Genomic DNA, 18,744 nt, shown 5'->3' on the forward strand with positions numbered 1-18,744 from the left:
ACCCTCTGTAAAATTTGCAGTCATCATTGATAAAGACAAGACAAGAGTTTGACTCTTAGCCTCAAACATAAAGGACTTCAAAATCTTATTTGGTGCACTATTTGTGTGTTTATGTAATTTAACTGTAAGTGACTTAAATATTTAAAAAAATTATCACAATTTTGATCTGCACCAGAAAGGAATTTGCAGCTGAAAATAATCTGTTCCTATCCAGGTAAATTTTGAAAATATCTAAATTTTCTTAGTGAGTAAACATCCATGGTCTCAGATGTGGTCATGGGATAATGGTTTCCCAATGACTCATAAAATACCTGTCTTGAGAAAATACCTCTAGCGTTACAAATAGGGTTGCAAATCTAAAAAGACAAATTTCATTAAGGCAGGAGATTTTTCTGGGCATGCTATGTAACTCCTGTTGTGGTGGTCTGGTGGGAAGGTTGGTGGAAAAATGGGGGCTGGAGGGAAGGAGATGGACAAGAGAGACCCTTAGAGAGAGACTCTTGAAACCAGTATCTGTTGAGAGACTCTTGAAACTAGTATCTGTTGTTGGTATCTCTAAGAAGTTTAGGAAATACACCTTAAGATGAGAAGAAATTGTACTAAAATGTAGTCATTCCGATTCTAAAGAGGACTGTGTGAGGACGAAAAAATCCAGGGGAAATACATTTTAAAGACATGATCATAAAGAGAGTGGCATTCATGGATCATTGTGAGCCCCCTTCAAGATTATGTATTCAGAGGCAGAAGAGAGGGAGGAGGGGCTAGGAAGTGACTGGTGTGGTTGGCGCTCATGGGCTTATTGTTGTCTACAGGTTCTGAATACTACCCTAGAAATGCTGACCACTCTTCATGGAATGGCTGAGACAGGAACACCTAGTGCCTGGGGTAGGCAACTGACAGTCAACTGGTAAAATGATTTGGTCTTTAGAAGAGTATGGATATGTAGCCAGGTGCAGTGGCTCACACCTGTAATCCCAGCACGTTGGGAGGCCGAGGCGGGCTGATCTCTTGAGGCCAGGAGTTCGAGACTAGCCTGACCAACACGGCGAAACCACACCTCTACTAAAAATATAAAAATTAGCCAGGCATGGTGGCACACGCCTGTGATTCCAGCTACTCGGGAGGCAGAGGTTGCAGTGCAGTGAGCCAAGATGGTGCCACTGCGTTCCAGCCTGAAGCAAAAAGCAGGACTCCGTCTCAACAACAACAAAAAGAGTATGGATATGCAGCCGGCAACCAGGAAACTGAGGCAGAGTCTAGCCAAGAACCAATTAGGGGAAGTGCTGGTGCACACAAGGATGGGGAATGGCTTTTGTGGGCCCCTGAACCAGGGACAGCAGCCAGGTCATCTGGACTCCAGGCTGAAGCCAAGGGCTGAGCAAAGCTGGACTCAGGAACAAATGAAAGTGTGGTAGGCAGAATTCTAAGATGACTCCTGTGTTAGTCTGTTTTGTGTTGCTATAAAGGAATACCTGAGGCTGGGTAATTTACAAAGAAAAGAGATTTATTTTGGCTCACAGTTCTGCAGGCTGTATAAAAAGCACGGTGCCAGCATCTGCATCTGGTGAGGCCTCAGGAAGCTTCCACTCATGGCAGAAGGGGAAGAGGGAGCAGGTGTATCAAAAAGCAAGAAACAGAACAAGAGAAAGGGGAAGAGGTGCCTGACTCTCTAACAACCAGCTCTCATGTGAACTCATAGCTTGAGAACTCACTCATTACTGTGCAGAGGGTATCAAGTCATTCATGAGGGATCCTGTCCCCATGACCCAAACATCTCCCACTAGGCCCCACCTCCAACACTAGGGGGTGACTTTTTTTTTTTTTTTGAGACGGAGTCTCACTCTGTCACCTAGGCTGGAGTGCAGTGGCACGATCTCAGCACTCACTGCAACCTCTGCCTCCCGGGTTCAAGCAATTCTTCTGCCTCAGTCTCCTGAGTAGCTGAGATTACAGGCGCCCACCACCACACATGGCTAATTTTTGTATTTTAAATAGAGATGGGGTTTTGCCACGTTGGTCAGGCTGGTCTCAAACTCCGAAACTCAGGTGATCCTCCTGCCTTGGCCTCCAAAAGTGCTGGGATTATAGGCGTGAGCCACCGTGCCTGGCCTGGGGGTCACATTTCAATATGAGATGTGGAGGGGACAAATATACAAACTATATCAACCCCCATATTCCTGCCCCTTAGCACACACACTCTGTATCATTCCCTCCCTTTGAGTATGGGTAGGATCTGTGGATATGATGGGATAATTTTACAGTATCTATCAAAATTACAGGAGCATACGATCTTGATCTTTGACCCAGTAAGTTCACTTCTAGGAATTTACTCCACAGATATATTAGCAGACATGGGAAATTATTTATGCATAATGTTTTCCATTTGAACATTCACCTACCTATTCATTCATTCAATGCATGTATATTGTTAGCAATTTTAAAAGGTTGGAAGCAACCTAAATATCGGTCAATAAGGATGATTAAATATATTACTGCACAATGGAATACCACATAGCTAGGACAAAATAAAGAACAAGGAAATTCTGTATGTATCAGTTTGGAAAGGTCTCCAATACCTTTTTAAGGGAAAAAAAGCATGATGTGGAATAGAGCATACATTGTATTAAAAGGAGGGGATTGGGGATGTATATTTATATTTGTTCATACCAGCATTAAAAAAATCTCTGGGCTGAGTCTGGTGGCTCATGCTTATAATCCCAGTACTTTGGGAGGCCGAGGCTGGTGAATTGCTTGAGTCCAGGGGTTCAAGACCAGCCTGGGCAATATGGTGAAACCCCATCTCTACTAAAAATACAAAAAAAAAATTAGCCAGGTGTGGTGGTGTGCACTTGTAGCCCCAGCTACTCAGAAGGCTGAAGTGGGAGAATCACCTGAGCCAAGGAGTTTGAGGCTACAGTGAGCCAAGATCATGCCACTGTATTCCAGTCTGGGCAACCAGAGTGAGACCCTGTCTCAAAAACAAACAAAAAAAATCTCTGAAAGGTTACAGTCACTGGCTATTCGGAGAAGACGGGGACTGGGCAGATGGGGCAGGCCTTAGAGATGCTTCACTGTATATCTGGTTATACTCTTTATGTATGGATCATTTTGAACTGTCAGTTAAATAAAATGTTAAATGTATGTATTTTAAAATTAAAACATTTTAAAAGAGGTTTTGTCCCAATAGAGTTAGGGAGCCACATGATCTTTGTAGCATTACCTTCTCAGTTTTTGTTTTGGTTTGGTTTGGTTTGTTTGCTGTGTGAGACCAGGATGTCAGCATGGGAAAGACGCCCTTTTTCCCCTCACCGCCCACCTCCATTTGGATTTTGCAGCCTGAGCACTGTCCTCTAATGGAGCCACCACTTACCTTTCCCACTCCAGCTCCCTAGGGAGAACTGAAGGGCTGCTTTCCCAGAAGCCACGAAGGCTCTCCAGCTGCACCCCCAGAGCCACTGCTGGCAGCTGAGATTCCCCTGGGAGGTGAGAATCTGTGAGTCTTCCTAACCACCGGGCCCCAACCATCTGGGAACACTTGAGTTCAAATAACCCAACCAGTCCTGTCCTGCAGGTCTCGAGCCCCTCAAACAGGGCTAAGATCCATCTGGAATGTATCAGCGCTAGTATCAGTACTAGTTGTTGACACATGGAATCCATTCTGATGGGCTGGTGCCTGTCCTCTACCAGTTGTTAAGTATTTGGCTATCACTTCTGTCCTCTGTTGCCATGCCTTGCACTTCAACCCCTCCTACACTCCTCCCCTGGGCTTCCTCCCCTAGTCCTGCCTTTCGCAGCTGATTGCCTTTGGTATCAGACAGGGGCCCAGTAAGCAACAGATGGCACACCCAAATTGGGTAATTTGAGAAGGATGTAATAAGGGACTATTTAGGAAAGTGTGGGCAGGGTATAGGGAAACCACTAGGGAGAGGGCAGCACCCGGGGGCAAGGGGAGGGACCAGTAATAGAGAGGGATGGGTGGAGAAAGCTCTGGTGTGAGCTGAGACCCCTGGCTAGTTGCTGGAGGCAGACAGTTCACTATTATTCATCAGTGAGAAAACCCAGGAAATTAAAAACCCCAATCTCCCTCTCTTTCCTCCCTTCCATCTCCTATAGGTATCCCATTTTCTGAACCCAACAGAGGGCACGGGAGCCCATTGAACCATTGTATCCATAGAGGTCAGCCTCCCAGGCACAGAACATGGTGGGGAGGGTGGAGAGTGGATCTGGAGGGGCAAATGAAATATATTTAGCACCCTTCCCACAATATTTTAGAAAAACTTTATCATGAAAAAAATTCACATATTTTAAAAACAGAATAGTATAATGAACTCAAAATACCCACCATCCAGTGTCAACAATGATTATTTGAGAGCCAATCATCTCTCTTTTTTTTTTTTTTTTTTTTTTTCTGTTTTTTGAGACAGAGTCTCGCTCAGTCGCCCAGGCTGGAGTGCAGTGGCCGGATCTCAGCTCACTGCAAGCTCCGCCTCCCGGGTTTACGCCATTCTCCTGCCTCAGCCTCCCGAGTAGCTGGGAGTACAGGCACCCACCACCTCGCCCGGCTAGTTTTTTTTTGTATTTTTTGGTAGAGACGGGGTTTCACCGTGTTAGCCAGGATGGTCTCGATCTCCTGACCTCGTGATCCGCCCGTCTCGGCCTCCCAAAGTGCTGGGATTTCAGGCTTGAGCCACCGCGCCTGGCCCAATCATCTCATTTTATCCATATTCTCACTCACTCTTACCTCTTTATTATTTTGCAGCAAATGTTGGGCTTCACATCATTTCATCTGTCAATATTTCGTATGCATCTCTAAAAGACAAGGATTCTTTTTAAACCATAACACCATTAGCACAGCAACAAAGCAAAAAATAATAATGATAAAGTAAAAATAATTCCTTAATATTATCAAATGTCTAATCAATGTTAATTTTCCAATTGTCCAATAAACATTACATATGACTTTTAAAAAAACAATGTGTTTGCTTAAGTCAAAACCCAAATAAGGGCAAATCCTTGCAGTTGGTTCATATATCTTTTGAATCTCTTTTAAATACACAGGGTCCCCCTCTATCTTTTTCTTTTTCTTGCAATTTATTGTTGAAGAAAAGAAAACATTTGTCCTGTAGCATTTCCCATGGTCTAGATTTTGTTGATTGTATTCCCATAGTCTAAGACAATCTTGTCCAACCCGCAGCCCATGGGCTGCATGCATCCCAGGACGGCTTTGAATGTGGCCCAACACAAATTCAGAACTCCCTTATGTCACCTGTTATTATCCTAATTCATCCTTTTTAATGGCTGTATAATATTCACATTGCAGATATACTATCATTTATTTAACCATTCTCCTATTGACAGCCTTTCACTTGGCATCCAGTTTTTTTACAACTACAAACAATACTGCAATAAAACGTCCTTTTATATATGTCCTTACTAGCACTTTCATTCCTATGGAATAGATTCCCAGGAGTGAGCTTGCTGAGTAAGCAGAATATTTTATTTGTGTATTCATCTATCTATCTGTCTGTCTGTCTGTCTATCTATCTATCTATCTATCTAGTAGAGATGGTGCCTTTTCATATTTCCCAGGCTAGTCTTGAACTCCTGGGCTCAAGCCATCCTCCCACCTCAGCCACCCAAAGTGTTGAGATTACAAGCATGAGCCACTGTGTTTGACCCAGGATATTTTATTTATTTATTTATGTTTTATTTATTGTTGAGACGGAGTCTTGCTCTGTCACCCAGGCTGGAGTGCAGTGGTGTGATCTCAGCTCACTGCAACCTCTGCCTCCCGGGTTCAAGTGAATCTCCTGCCTCAGCCTCCCAGGTAGCTGGGATTACAGGTGCCTTCCACCATGCCCAGCTAATTTTTGTATTTTTAGTAGAGACAAGGTTTCATCATGTTGGCCAGGCTGGTCTCAAACTCCTGACCTCAAGTGATCCACCCGCCTCGGCCTCCCAAAGTGCTGGGATTATAGGCATGAGCCACCACACCCAGCCCAGATTATTTTCTAAAATGGCTATAATACTTCAATTTCCATATGCAGTGTGCAAGGATACTCTTTAATCTATATCTCTTCCCACTATAAGTATGATAGCTTTTATAGCTCTTTTTTTTTTTTTTTTTGCCAGGTTTTAAGTACAAAATGATGTCTCATTGCTTCAGTCTCTGGAGCCAGACTGTCTGGATTTAAACTCTGGCTCTGTCACAAACTGTGTACCTTGGACAAATTAACCTCTCAGCATCTCAGTTTCCTTATCTGTAAAATGGAGGTAATGATAATACTTGCCTCAGCATTGTTGTAAGGGTTAAGTGAGTTAACAGATGTAAATTGTTTAGGACAATGCCTGACTCCTTGGAGTGTTTATCATTATTTTTCTGTCTATTTTAACTTCCTTTCTTCTGAAGTCTAGAGCTCATACTATATCACATCAATTCCTCCATTACCAGTGCCTCAGCATCCTGTGTCCCCTGTTCTTTTACTACTCCCACATTTGCAAAGGCCACTCTCCTCTCCTCTTAGCTTGACTACTAGATGCAGTCATGCAGACAATGCCATTAGGAACGCAAGCCTTCTCTCCTCAGTTAGGTCCTGAGCACTAATCAGAAATCAATCTGTGTCCCTGAGTCCATTTCCGCTCACCTCCCTAAAGCAGGTATTCTAAACCGTCATCACATTTCCTGATCCCCTACCCCATTAGCCTTTTGGCGAACAACCTAGAATCCCTTACCTATAACCTGATAGGGATAGACTCAGCAGACTGATTTGTTCAACATGAATTTCAGTATGTAGAGTCTGAAAAGATAAAAAGCCCTTTTGCAGCCAGGGTTTGGGATGGGATTTGGGTTCAGTCAATTAGAGGCACTCATACATTACAGTGCATCATACATGACCTCACAGAGAAAAACAAAATTATTTCAAATTGCTTTAAAATACAGTGTTTTGACTACACAAATCAAGTGGAAGATACCATAAGGACAAAACACTCTAAAAAAAATCTTAACCTGCTATCAGTAGCCTTAGTAATACTAGTATTGCTATTTATACACATGGTATAAGGCAAATTCAGAAGTATGTTAATGTTGTCAGGGATCAGAGTTTTCCACACAACATTAAAAAGTTGCCAGTACAAAACTAAATAAATTAAGCATAAACCCTTTAATCGCACATTTGGATTGGAAATATCAGTATGAATTTATGATTCAGTTTTTTAAAAAAAAATTGCATTTCTTAGCTTTCTACACTGAAAAGACGTAGATACAATAGTGACTCAGTGTCTAGTGAGCACACTAGTATCAAAATGTTGGCAAATAAATATCATTTTCCATCTAAAGGAAACAGAGCTTTTTGGAGAAATAGTTGATACTAGTCAAAGATGGAAAATGTACAAAATAAGTGAAGAAGCTACTAGTGACTACTGGGGTTGTGCCACAAGGACACAGACACCAACTTGTAAGTGCTCCTGCTGGTTTAAGATGAGACAATTTAAGCATCAAAATAAATAATTATTGCAACTGATTGATAAACATTATTTATTTATTTATTTTCTGAGACAGAGTTTCAGTCTTGTTGCCCAGGCTGGAGCGCAATGGCGTGATCTCGGCTCACTGCAACCTCGGCCTCCCGATTTCAAGTGATTCTCCTGCCTCAGTCTCCCAAGTAGCTGGGATTATAGGCGCCTGTCACCACACCCAGCTAATTTTTGTATGTTTAGTACAGATGGGATTTCTTTTTTTTTTTTTTTTTTGAGACGGAGTCTTGCGCTGTCGCCCCGGCTGGAGTGCAGTGGCCGGATCTCGGCTCACTGCAAGCTCCGCCTCCCGGGTTTACGCCATTCTCCTGCCTCAGCCTCCCGAGTAGCTGGGACTACAGGCGCCTGCCACCTCGCCCCGCTAGTTTTTTTTTTTGTATTTTTTAGTAGAGACGGGGTTTCACCGCGTTAGCCAGGATGGTTTCGATCTGCTGACCTCGTGATCCGCCCGTCTCCGCCTCCCAAAGTGCTGGGATTACAGGTTTGAGCCACCGCGCCCGGCCCAGATGGGGTTTCAACATGTTGGCCAGGCTGGTCTCGGACTCCTGACCTTGTGATTCACCTGCCTTGGCCTCCCAAAGTGTTGGGATTACAGGAGCGAGCCACCACACCCGGCCGATAAACATTAATTCTTTTAACTTCACGAGTTCCTAATGATTCTTTAATAATGAAACAAAAAGTCAGAAAGCTCATTGGTCATCACTGGAGGTTGCTAGAGCACCAATTTATTGTTCTGAAAATTGGTTTTTAAAAAAGAGTAAGAATCAAACATTCTGCCTTTTTCTAGGTAACTAGATAGTTGATAAAGAGCATTCTTTTAGAAGAATTCCAGTTGACAGGTGGAATAAATGATACAGTAAGAATATCGCCGTTTATCGGGTTCTAATAAAGACTATGCATTGACTATTATCAATGGCAGCTAAAACCATTAGGTAAAAGCTTAACAAGAACTTTATAATAGATGAATCAGGCTGATACCACCTGATCCCACTAATCAATTTTAGCATCCCTACAAGTGAGACAACACACATGATGTACCCCTTGATGTGATGGGATGGGAAGTACACAGCATCGCCTATTCAATATTTTTGCCTACAAAAAAAAACTTAACCTAATAAAGCCTCTATATCTAACTATCCATTCTCGGGAAACACAGGGAATAAAAAGAGAATGAGTTAAATGATACCCTACAGAAGCAATCGACCAAATCCAAAATGTAAGAAATTCTACAGGACAGATGATCTAGTTTTTTCCAATAAATCAGTGGTACCGGGTGGGGGTCTGGGTTACGTAACAAAAGAAACTTAAGAGCTAAAATAATCAAATACAGTATATGAACCTTGCTCTGATCCTAATGCGAACAAACTAAGTGAAAATGATATATTTGTGAGAATTGGGGAACTTTGGATACGGCATAAGATGAGATTACATTAAAGAATTATTTTTTGGCCGGGTGTGGTGGCTCATGCCTGTAATCCCAGCACTTTGGGAGTCCAAGGCGGGCAGATCATGAGGTCAGGAGTTCAAGACAAGCCTGGCCAATATGGTGAAATCCCGTCTCTACTAAGAATACAAAAATTAGCCGGGCATGGTGGCACACGCCTGTAGTCCCAGCTACTCGGGAGGCTGAGGCAGAAGAATTGCTTGAACCCTGGACACAGAGGTTGCAGTGAGCTGAGATTATGCCACTGCGCTCCAGCCTGGGTGACACAGCAAGACTTCATCCAAAAAAAAAAAAAAGATTTATTTTTTATTTTTAAGGTATAATAGTGGCATGGTATTTATATTATCTTAATGTCTTTATTAGGTAGAAATGTTTACTGAAACATTTATGGATGAAATGATATGGCCTGGGTTTTGTTTTAAAATACTTCAACAACAAAATTTTGAGGTGGTGGATGAATGAAACAAGACTTGCAAAATGTTAACTGTTGAAGCTGAGTGATGAATACATGGGGCTTATAATATTAATTTCATTTCTACTGTTGTATATGTTTAAATTTTTCCATAATAAAAAGGTTTTTAAAAATAAATATTCCTTAAAGACCAAGAAACTATCGCAGATTGAAGGAGACTAAGCAGACGATGACTAAATCCTATGTGGTATCCTGGGTCAGATCTGGAAAGAAAAAAGGGGAAAACCTAAATAAAGTCTGTAGTTTAGTTACAAGTATTATATCAATGTTCATTTCTTGTTTTGAAAAATGCACCATTGTTAAGTGAGATGTTAACATTAGAAGAACCTGGGTGAAGGGTATACAGGAATGATCTGTACTATCTTGGCATCTCTTCTGTAAATCTAAAATTATTAAAAAATAAAATGTTAAACATAAATAAATAAATACTCTTTAATCCTGACACATAACATGTTAAAGCGAATTTTTTTTTTTTTTTTTTTTTTTTTTTTTTTTTTGAGACGGAGTCTTGCTCTGTCACCCAGGCTGGAGTGCAGTGGCCGGATCTCAGCTCACTGCAAGCTCCACCTCCCGGGTTTACGCCATTCTCCTGCCTCAGCCTCCCGAGTAGCTGGGACTACAGGCGCCCGCCACCGCACCCGGCTAGTTTTTTGTATTTTTAGTAGAGACGGGGTTTCACCGTGTTAGCCAGGATGGTCTCGATCTCCTGACCTCGTGATCCGCCCGCCTCGGCCTCCCAAAGTGCTGGGATTACAGGCTTGAGCCACCGCGCCCGGCCAATTAAAGCGAATTTTTACCTTCAAAGAAAAATATTTCTGCCTCTATTATTGAGCTATAGGCTTTAAATAATTCTCAAAAGATGAGAGCATTGGCATACTTGCACCACCTCCATGTTTCCCCCCCAGAATCTCCAGAATTATATGATAATTTTTATTTATATAATTAAAGTATATAACATTTATATGATATTCTCTTTCTTTAGCTTTTAATGGGCCCATTGATTGCTGTCATTATTTTTACTATTACATCTGTTTGTAGAAATTTATCAGACAATTATATCTCCAAGAAGAAAGGCTCTTGGGAACTATAAAGGCATCTGTTTGTGACATTATACTTGGATGACAGTCTGGCTTGGCACACATACTCTTTCCCTGAAGATTTGGTAAGCATTGCACCTCCATCTTCTGATGTTGGATGCTATTATGGTGAGGTTGGAAGCCAGACAATTTTTTCCCAGTCACAAATGATGTGGTTTATTTGCAAGGATTCCCATAGGATTCTTTCTTAATCTCCAAAGTCCAGTAACTTCATCAGTATATGAACTGAACTTACTTCTTCTGTGGCGATTTTACCTGGGATAAGTTTGTTCTTTCAAGCTATAAATTCAAGTCTTATTACTAGAAGCACTCTTGAATGATATATTTGAACATTTTTGTTGATGCTGTGGTTCCATTTTATCTATTCTCTTATTCAGAAACACCAATCATGCATATGGTGGATAACCTTTGTTCTCTATATATGTCACTTTCTCTTCAATCCTTTTAAACTTTTAAAATTATTTATTATATTTTCATTCATTTTGCTCCCTTTTCTTCCTTCCATGCCCATAGCTGTTTTTTGAACAGTATCTGTTTTCTTTTTTGCTCTTCCTATTATGGCCTTCATTTCTCTTTTGTTTCTGTTTTCTCTATTTCTTTCTTGAGCTCTGTCAGCTCATTTTTTAATCTCCTTTATCTTATTTCTTTCTTGAGGTATTGTATCTCTGCTTAAGCCCATGCTTGATTCACAGATTTTCTTTTTATTACGTTTTTTTGCATATCTTTGGTCATGATTTTAATTTTTTTTCCCATGGCAAACTATTTCTGGTGTGTGCTTTTTGGTTCTGTCTTGGCCATGTTCCTTTATTCTTGAGGATATTTTTGTATAGTTCCTATATTGCCTTCTTTTTATTATTACTAATATTTCAATGATGATTGATTTTGCTAGACCAGCTCTGTAGAAAGCAGAAGGGACAGTGCTGAGTTCTGAGCAACAAAACATTTCCTTGGTTCAGAGTTCCTTGGAGCCTCTCAAGGTACAAGATAGTGTGTGAGAGTTATTGGTTTAGTCTTTTCTTCTCCCCAACCAATAATGGTAGACATGTGCCAGTCTGGTCATCAATCTCAGTGTCCTTCCCACCCTACCACAGCAACAGACTGCTTCATGCAAAGATGGCTTATCATCAATTCCTGGCCTGGCACCACTTCAGCTACCACTTCTGCAGCCAGCCTGTGTACCTGTATCATGCTGGGGCAAGTCAGGTGTTAGTGATTTTGTCCACAATGGTGTGCCACATACCCTAGGGGACTCTACCCTACTACATGTGTCTGGCATCAGAAGAGCCAGGGACTCTTTCCTGACCCCCATTTTTCCTCATTGCACTAACCAGCTCTTCCATACGCATTGTAATTTTAGGTGATAGCTGCCTCTTACTCTCCTACACGAAGATGTGAAGGTGTGGTTTCTGTTCCTGTTTCTTTCTTTCTTTCTTTTCTTTTTTTTTTTTTTTTTTTTTTTTTGAGACAGGGTCTCACTCTGTTGCCCAGGCCAGAGTGCAGTGGCATGATCTTGGCTCACTGCAACCTCCGCCTCCCAGCTTCAAGTGATTCTCATGCCTCAGCCTCCCAAGTAGCTGGGTCTACAGGCACGCGCCATCACACCCTGGTAATTTTTGTATTTTTAGTAGAGATGGGATTTCACCATGTTGGCCAGGCTGGTCTCAAACTCCTGACTTCAGGAGATCCTCCCACCTTGGCCTCTCAAAGTGCTGGAATTACAGGCATGAGCTACTGCACCTAGCCTCTATTCCTGTTTCTCATTCTCCTTGTTTTATCTGGTTGTTTACAGAGAGGAGAACACAAAGATGATAATTAAGAATATATTCTCAGAAGGAAGGCAGGCCTGTGTTTGAATCCAGGCTCTGCTATTCATTAACTATGTAATCTTAGACAAGTTATGAAACCACTTTAGTTCTCAGTAATGGGATAATAATACTTACCCCAAATTGTTGCCAAGAGGATTAAAGGATATAAACTTCACTTCTAGGTTCTGTACCAGTCACATAACAAGCTTTCACTGAATGTTAGTTTTTAAAAGTTATTATTAGTATGATAACTATTAAAGAAACTAAATTTGTAACTAAATATCTTTGAGAAAAGAAAGCTCCAGGTCCAGATAGTTCCAAAATTCTACCAAACGTTTAAAGAATAAATAATGCTAATTCTGCAAATCTCTTCCAGAAAGTAGAAGAGAATACTTCCCAACTTATTTTATGAAGGCAGTATTACCATGATGCCAACACCAGATATAGATATTACAAGAAAATAAAATGACATATTAAGATCCCTTTTGACCATAGATACAAACATTAGTAAATCAAATCAGCAATATATAAAGAGAATAATATCCTGTAACCAAGTGGGGTTTATCCTATGAATTAAAGGCTCATTCAATATGCAAAAATCAATGCAATCCATCATATCAACAAGTTAATAAAGAAGAACCATATGATCACATCAAATGATGCAGAAACAGTGTTTGTCAAAAGTTAACATCCATTCATGAGAAAACAAAAACTCTCAGCAAACTAAGAATAGAAAGAAACTTTTTCAACCTAATGAAAGGCATCTATTTAAAAATCTACAGCAAACATCATTGTTAATAGTGAAAGATGGAATACTTTGCTTCTAAGATTGGGAAGAAGGCAAGGAAATACACTGTCACTACTCCTATTCAGTTTCATACTGGAAGTCCTAGCCAGTGCAATAAGGCAAGAAAAATAAATAAAATGTGTACATATTGAAAAAGAAGAAATAAAACTGTCTTTATTCACAGGTAAGATAATCATCTATAAAGAAAAGTCAAAGAAATCCACACATACAAAATTCTAGAACTAATAAGGAAGTTCAGCAAGGTTGCAGGATATAAGGTCAACATACAATATTTCTGTACACTAATAATTTGGCAATCAAGTTTCTGTATAATAACAATTTGGAAACAAACTTTTAAAATGCAATTTACATAGCTCCAAAAAATGAAATATCTAGGCATAAATCTAACATAAATCTGAAAGTTTAATGACATTGATCTTAGCAATGATTTCTTGGATATCACACCAAAAGCACAGGCAGAAAAACCAAAAATAGACAAGTTAGGGTTATATCAGGGCTAATAAGACAAGTTAGGGCTAAAAAGCTTCTGCACAAAAAAGGAAATAATCAACAGAGTGAAAAGGCAACCAATGGAATGGGAGAAAATATTTTCAAACCATATATCTGATAAGAGGTTTGTCCAAAATATTAACAACTCAATAGAAAAAAAAAAAAACAAACAATCCGATTTTTAAATGTGCGAAAGACTTGAACAGGCATTTCTCAAAAGAAGGCATACAAATGGCCAACAGGTCTATGAAAAGCTGCCCAACATCTCTAATCATGCAAATGAAAATCACAAACGAGGCATCACTTCACACTTGTTAGAGTGGCCATGATTTAAAACAAACAAACAAAATAACAAGTGTTGGTGAAGAAGTGGAGAAATTGGAACCCTTGTGCACTGTTGGTGGGAGTATAAAATGGTGCAACTGCTATGGAAAACAGTATGGAGGTTTCTCAAAAAATTAAAAATAGAACTAATATACAATCTAGCAATCCTACTTCTGGGTATTATCCAAAAGATTGAAATCAGGATCTTGAAGAGATGTTTGCACTCCTGTGTTCATTGCAGCATTATTCACAGTAGCCAAGAGGTGGAAACTGTTGTGGGTGCATGGCAACATATTCAAGCTTATGTACATGACATTTGAGGTAGCGGCACGGAAAAATACTGAGGCACTGTGTGTATGTTGTTTGTGCATGGGAATGTAACTCCTTGACCCTGAAAACAGGACAAGGAGTGGAGTAAGTGATAAGGAATGCTGAAAACAGCCTCCTAAGAATGCGGTTTGAGAGCTTTTACAAGGCCATAGGTGTCTAATGACCAGACCTCAAAAGGCCCTCTAGTGGATGTTCGTAGTTTAACAACCCCTTTCAATAAATACTTGGCGGACAGATTCTGGGGTGACTCTCTCAGAAGAGTGGTCCCCCTCCCCGCTCAGCTGGAAGTGTCTGAGAACTCATTCTTGGTGTTCACTGCAAGCTATAAGCTCTGCAGAAATAACCTAAATGTCCATCAACACATGAATGGATACAGAAAATGTGGTGCAGTATATATGCCCTTGACGGAATATTATTCATCCCTAAAAGGGAAGGAAATCTTGTCACATGCCACAACATGGATGAACCTGGAGGACATTATGCTAAACGGAATAATCCATTCACAAGAAGGACAAATACCGCATGATTCCACCTATATGAAGTATCTAAAGAAGTCAAACTCATTGAAACAGAAAGTAGAATGGTAGCTGCCAAGGAGTGGGGGTAGTGGGAAGCTGGAGAGTTGCCATTCAGTAAGTATAACTTTTCATTCATGCAAGATTAAAAAGTCCTAGAGATCTACTGTATAGCATTGTGCTTATAGTTAACAATACTGTATTGCACACTTAAAAAATTGTTAAGAGAGTAGATCTTGGATTATGTGGGGGGTTTTTTTTCTACAATTTTTTTTTAAGCTGAGGCTAAGCCTGAAGCCATTAACAGCTAAAGGCTAATAGCTAACTTAACTCCTGGCGGTTGAATGGTAAATTCTTTCTTAAAGATCAAGCAGCACACCTCCATGGCTACTGAACCTTGTGCTGCTCAACATTTTCAATAGCAGTGAGTGAGATGAAGGCACAGAATGATAGACTCTGGCATATCTGCAGCTGACTCACAATATAAAGATAGGCTTTTGGTATGGTTTGGATGTTTTGTCCCCTCCAAATCTCGTGTTGAAACGTGACCTCCAATGTTGGAGGTGGGCCTGGTTGGGGGTGTTTGGGGCATGGGAGTGGATCCCTCATGAATGTCTTGGTGCTGTCCCCACAATAACGAGTGAGTTCTCACTCTGTTAGTTCACATGAGATCTGGTTGTTTAAAAGAGCCTGGGACCTTGTCCCTATCTCTCTCTCTCTTGCCATGTGACACACTGGATGCCCTTTGCCTTCTGCCATTATTGTAAGCTTCCTGAGGCCCTCACCAGAAGCAGATGCTAGCACTATGCTTCGTGTATAGTCTGCAGAACCATGAGCCAAATAAACCTCTTTTCTTTTTAAGTTACCCTGTCTCAGATATTCCTTTATAGCAACACAAGTGGACCAACACATCCTTATTATAGACAACTAAATCAAGTTTGAAAACTTTCTTGATGGCTGGGACAGAGCTGGAGTGAATTCAACACGATGAAATCCCATGAAGATTAATGAAAGATCTTCCATTTAGGTTTGTGATAACCAATTATATAAGTACTAAGGTGAAAATTTTTTCCATCTATATGCCAGGATCTGAAAGTTTTATTTGACTACAAGACTAAAAATGATGCAAGAATATGTGCTATGGCTACTTAAAGAGCAAACGAAGACTGGCCACATTAATAAAAGTATTGTGTCTAGACCAGGGAAGTGATTTTCTGTCTGAAGCAGGATGTTCCCTTCTGGGCATCACTATTTAAGAAGGACACTGACAATTTGGATACCATTCAGAAAAGGGTAACCAGGTTCTTGGAAGGTCAACAACAGATGAAGAAATAGGATACACTTGTTATGTTATCATAGCACCCTATAGTTTTCCTGTGAAGAATTTATATAACATTGTAAAATAAATAATGTTTTAGTTGTACAAATGTTTTCAAATTTAACTTTTTATTTCGAGATTATTATAGATTCACAGGAAGTTGCCAAGATGGCACAGAGAGGTCCCATGAACCCTTTACCTAGTTTACCCTAATGATGATATATCTTATATATTTATAGCAAAATATCCAAACCAGAAAGGAAATTGACATTGGCACAATGTTTGTGTATAGTTCCGTGCCATTTTGTCACAAATGGAGATTTGTGTAACTACTACCACTGGTTTTATTGATCTTTTTAAAGAACCAATTCATTGTTTCATTGATTTTTCTCTGTTTTTCTTTTTGATTTTCAGCTTCATTGCTCTCTGCTCTTGTCTTTATTCTCTCCTTCCTTCTGCTTGCTTTGGGTTTATTTTGCTCTTGTTTTTCTAGGTTCTTGAAGTTGTAGCTTAAATTATTTATTTGAGACTTTTCCTCTTTTCTAATATAAGCATTTAATGCTTTAAATTTCCCCCTCAGCACTGCTGTGTACCACAAATTTGTATAGGATGCATTTTCATTTTCACTTAGTTCAGTGTATTTTTTAATTTCACTTGTGACTTCCCCTTTGACACATGGATTATTTTGTTTAATTTTCTAGTGTTTGGAGATTTTCCTGTTATCTTTCTACTATTGATTTCTAGTTAGTTTACGTTGTGGTCAGAGAACACACTGTATGATTTCGATTCTTTTACATTTGTTAAGGTTTGTTTTACGGCCCAGGATTTGGCCAATCTTGGTATATATTCCATGGGCACTTGAAAAGTATGTGTATTCTGCTTGTTGGATGGAGTGTTCTATAAATATTGATTCCATTCTGTTGGTTGATGTTGGTGTTTTGTTCTTCTGTATCCTTGCTGATTTTCTGTCTAGCTGTTTATTAAATGTTGAGAGAAGAGCTCAACATTTAATTATAGTTGTCTCCAGCTATAATTGTGGATTTGTTTGTTTTTCCTTTCAGTTCTGTCAGTTTTTGATTCACATATTTAGCTGCTCTGTTATTTGGTGAATATACACATAAGAATCTATGTCTTCTTGGTGTATTGAGACTATTATCATTTGTAATGTCAGTCTATGTCCCCAGCAATTTTCTTTTCTCTGCAGTCTACTTTATCTGATATTAATATAGTCATTCTTGATTTCTTTTGATTAATGTTTGAATTATACAGCTTTCCTGTGTTTTATTTTCAATATACCTATCTCATTATATTTGAATAGTGTTTCTTATAGATAATATATATTTGGACCATTTTATTAATGCCCTCTGCCAATCTCTGTCTTGGAGTTGCTGTATTTAGGTCATTTTAATTTAATATAATTATTGATATGTAGAAGTTTGTCTGCATTTTATTTTTTGTTTTCTGTTTATTCTTTGCTTTCCATTTCTGTTTTCTTTTTCCTGCCTTCCTATGGGTTACTTGAATATTTTTTAGAATTCCATTTTGATTTATGTATAGTATTACTAAGTGTATCTCCTTATATAGTTTTCTTATTGGCTCTTCTAGGTAAAGCATTATATATATATTATGTACATAATGTATATACAGTCATGTGCCACATAACAACATTTTAGTCAATGATGGACTGCATATACAATGGCAGCCCCGTAAGATTATAATGGACCTGAAAAATTCCTATCACCTAGTGTCATTGTAGCTGTCCTAATGTCTTAGCACAATGCACGTGTTTGTGGTGATGCTGGTATAAACAAACCTACTGCTCTGCCAGTCATGTGAAAGTATAGCACATACCATTATGTGTAGTACATAATACTCAATAATGATAATAAACAACTATGTTACTGGTTCATATATTCACTATTTTTTTCATTATATCAAAGAGTACTCCTTCTACTTACATAAAAAAAAGTTAACTGTACAACATCCTCAGGCAGGTCTTTCAGGAAGTATCCCAGAAGAAGGCATTGTTATCATAGGAGATGACAGCTCCATGCATGTTTTTGACCTTGAAGACCTTCCAGTGGGACAAGATGTGGAAGTGGAAGACAGTGATATTGATGATCCTGACCCTGTGTAGGCCTAGGCTAATGTGTGCGCTTGAATCTTAGTTTTTAACGAAAAAGTTTTAAAAAAAAAGAAAAATTTTAAAAATAGAAAAAGTTTATAGAATAAGAACATAAAGAAAATATTTTGTACAGCTGTATAAAGTGTTTGTGTTTTAAGCTAAGTATTATTACAAAAGAGCCAAAAAGGCCAGGTGTGGCTCACACCTGTAATCTCAACACTTTGGGAGGCTGAAGCAGGCAGATCACTTGAGGTCAGGGGTTCGAGACCAGGCTGGTCAACATGGCAAAATCCCATCTCTGCTAAAAATACAAAAATTAGCCAAGATTGCGCCATTGCACTCCAGCCTGGGCAACAGAGGAAGACTCTGTCTCCAAAAAAAAAAAAAAAAAAAGGTTAAAAATTTAAAAATGTATAAAGTAAAAAATTTACAGTAAGCTGAGGTTAATTGATTATTAAAGAAAGAAAAATATTTTTTAAAAATG

This window comes from Macaca thibetana, chromosome X (genome assembly GCF_024542745.1).
Source record: "Macaca thibetana thibetana isolate TM-01 chromosome X, ASM2454274v1, whole genome shotgun sequence".
Classification (NCBI taxonomy): domain Eukaryota; kingdom Metazoa; phylum Chordata; class Mammalia; order Primates; family Cercopithecidae; genus Macaca; species Macaca thibetana.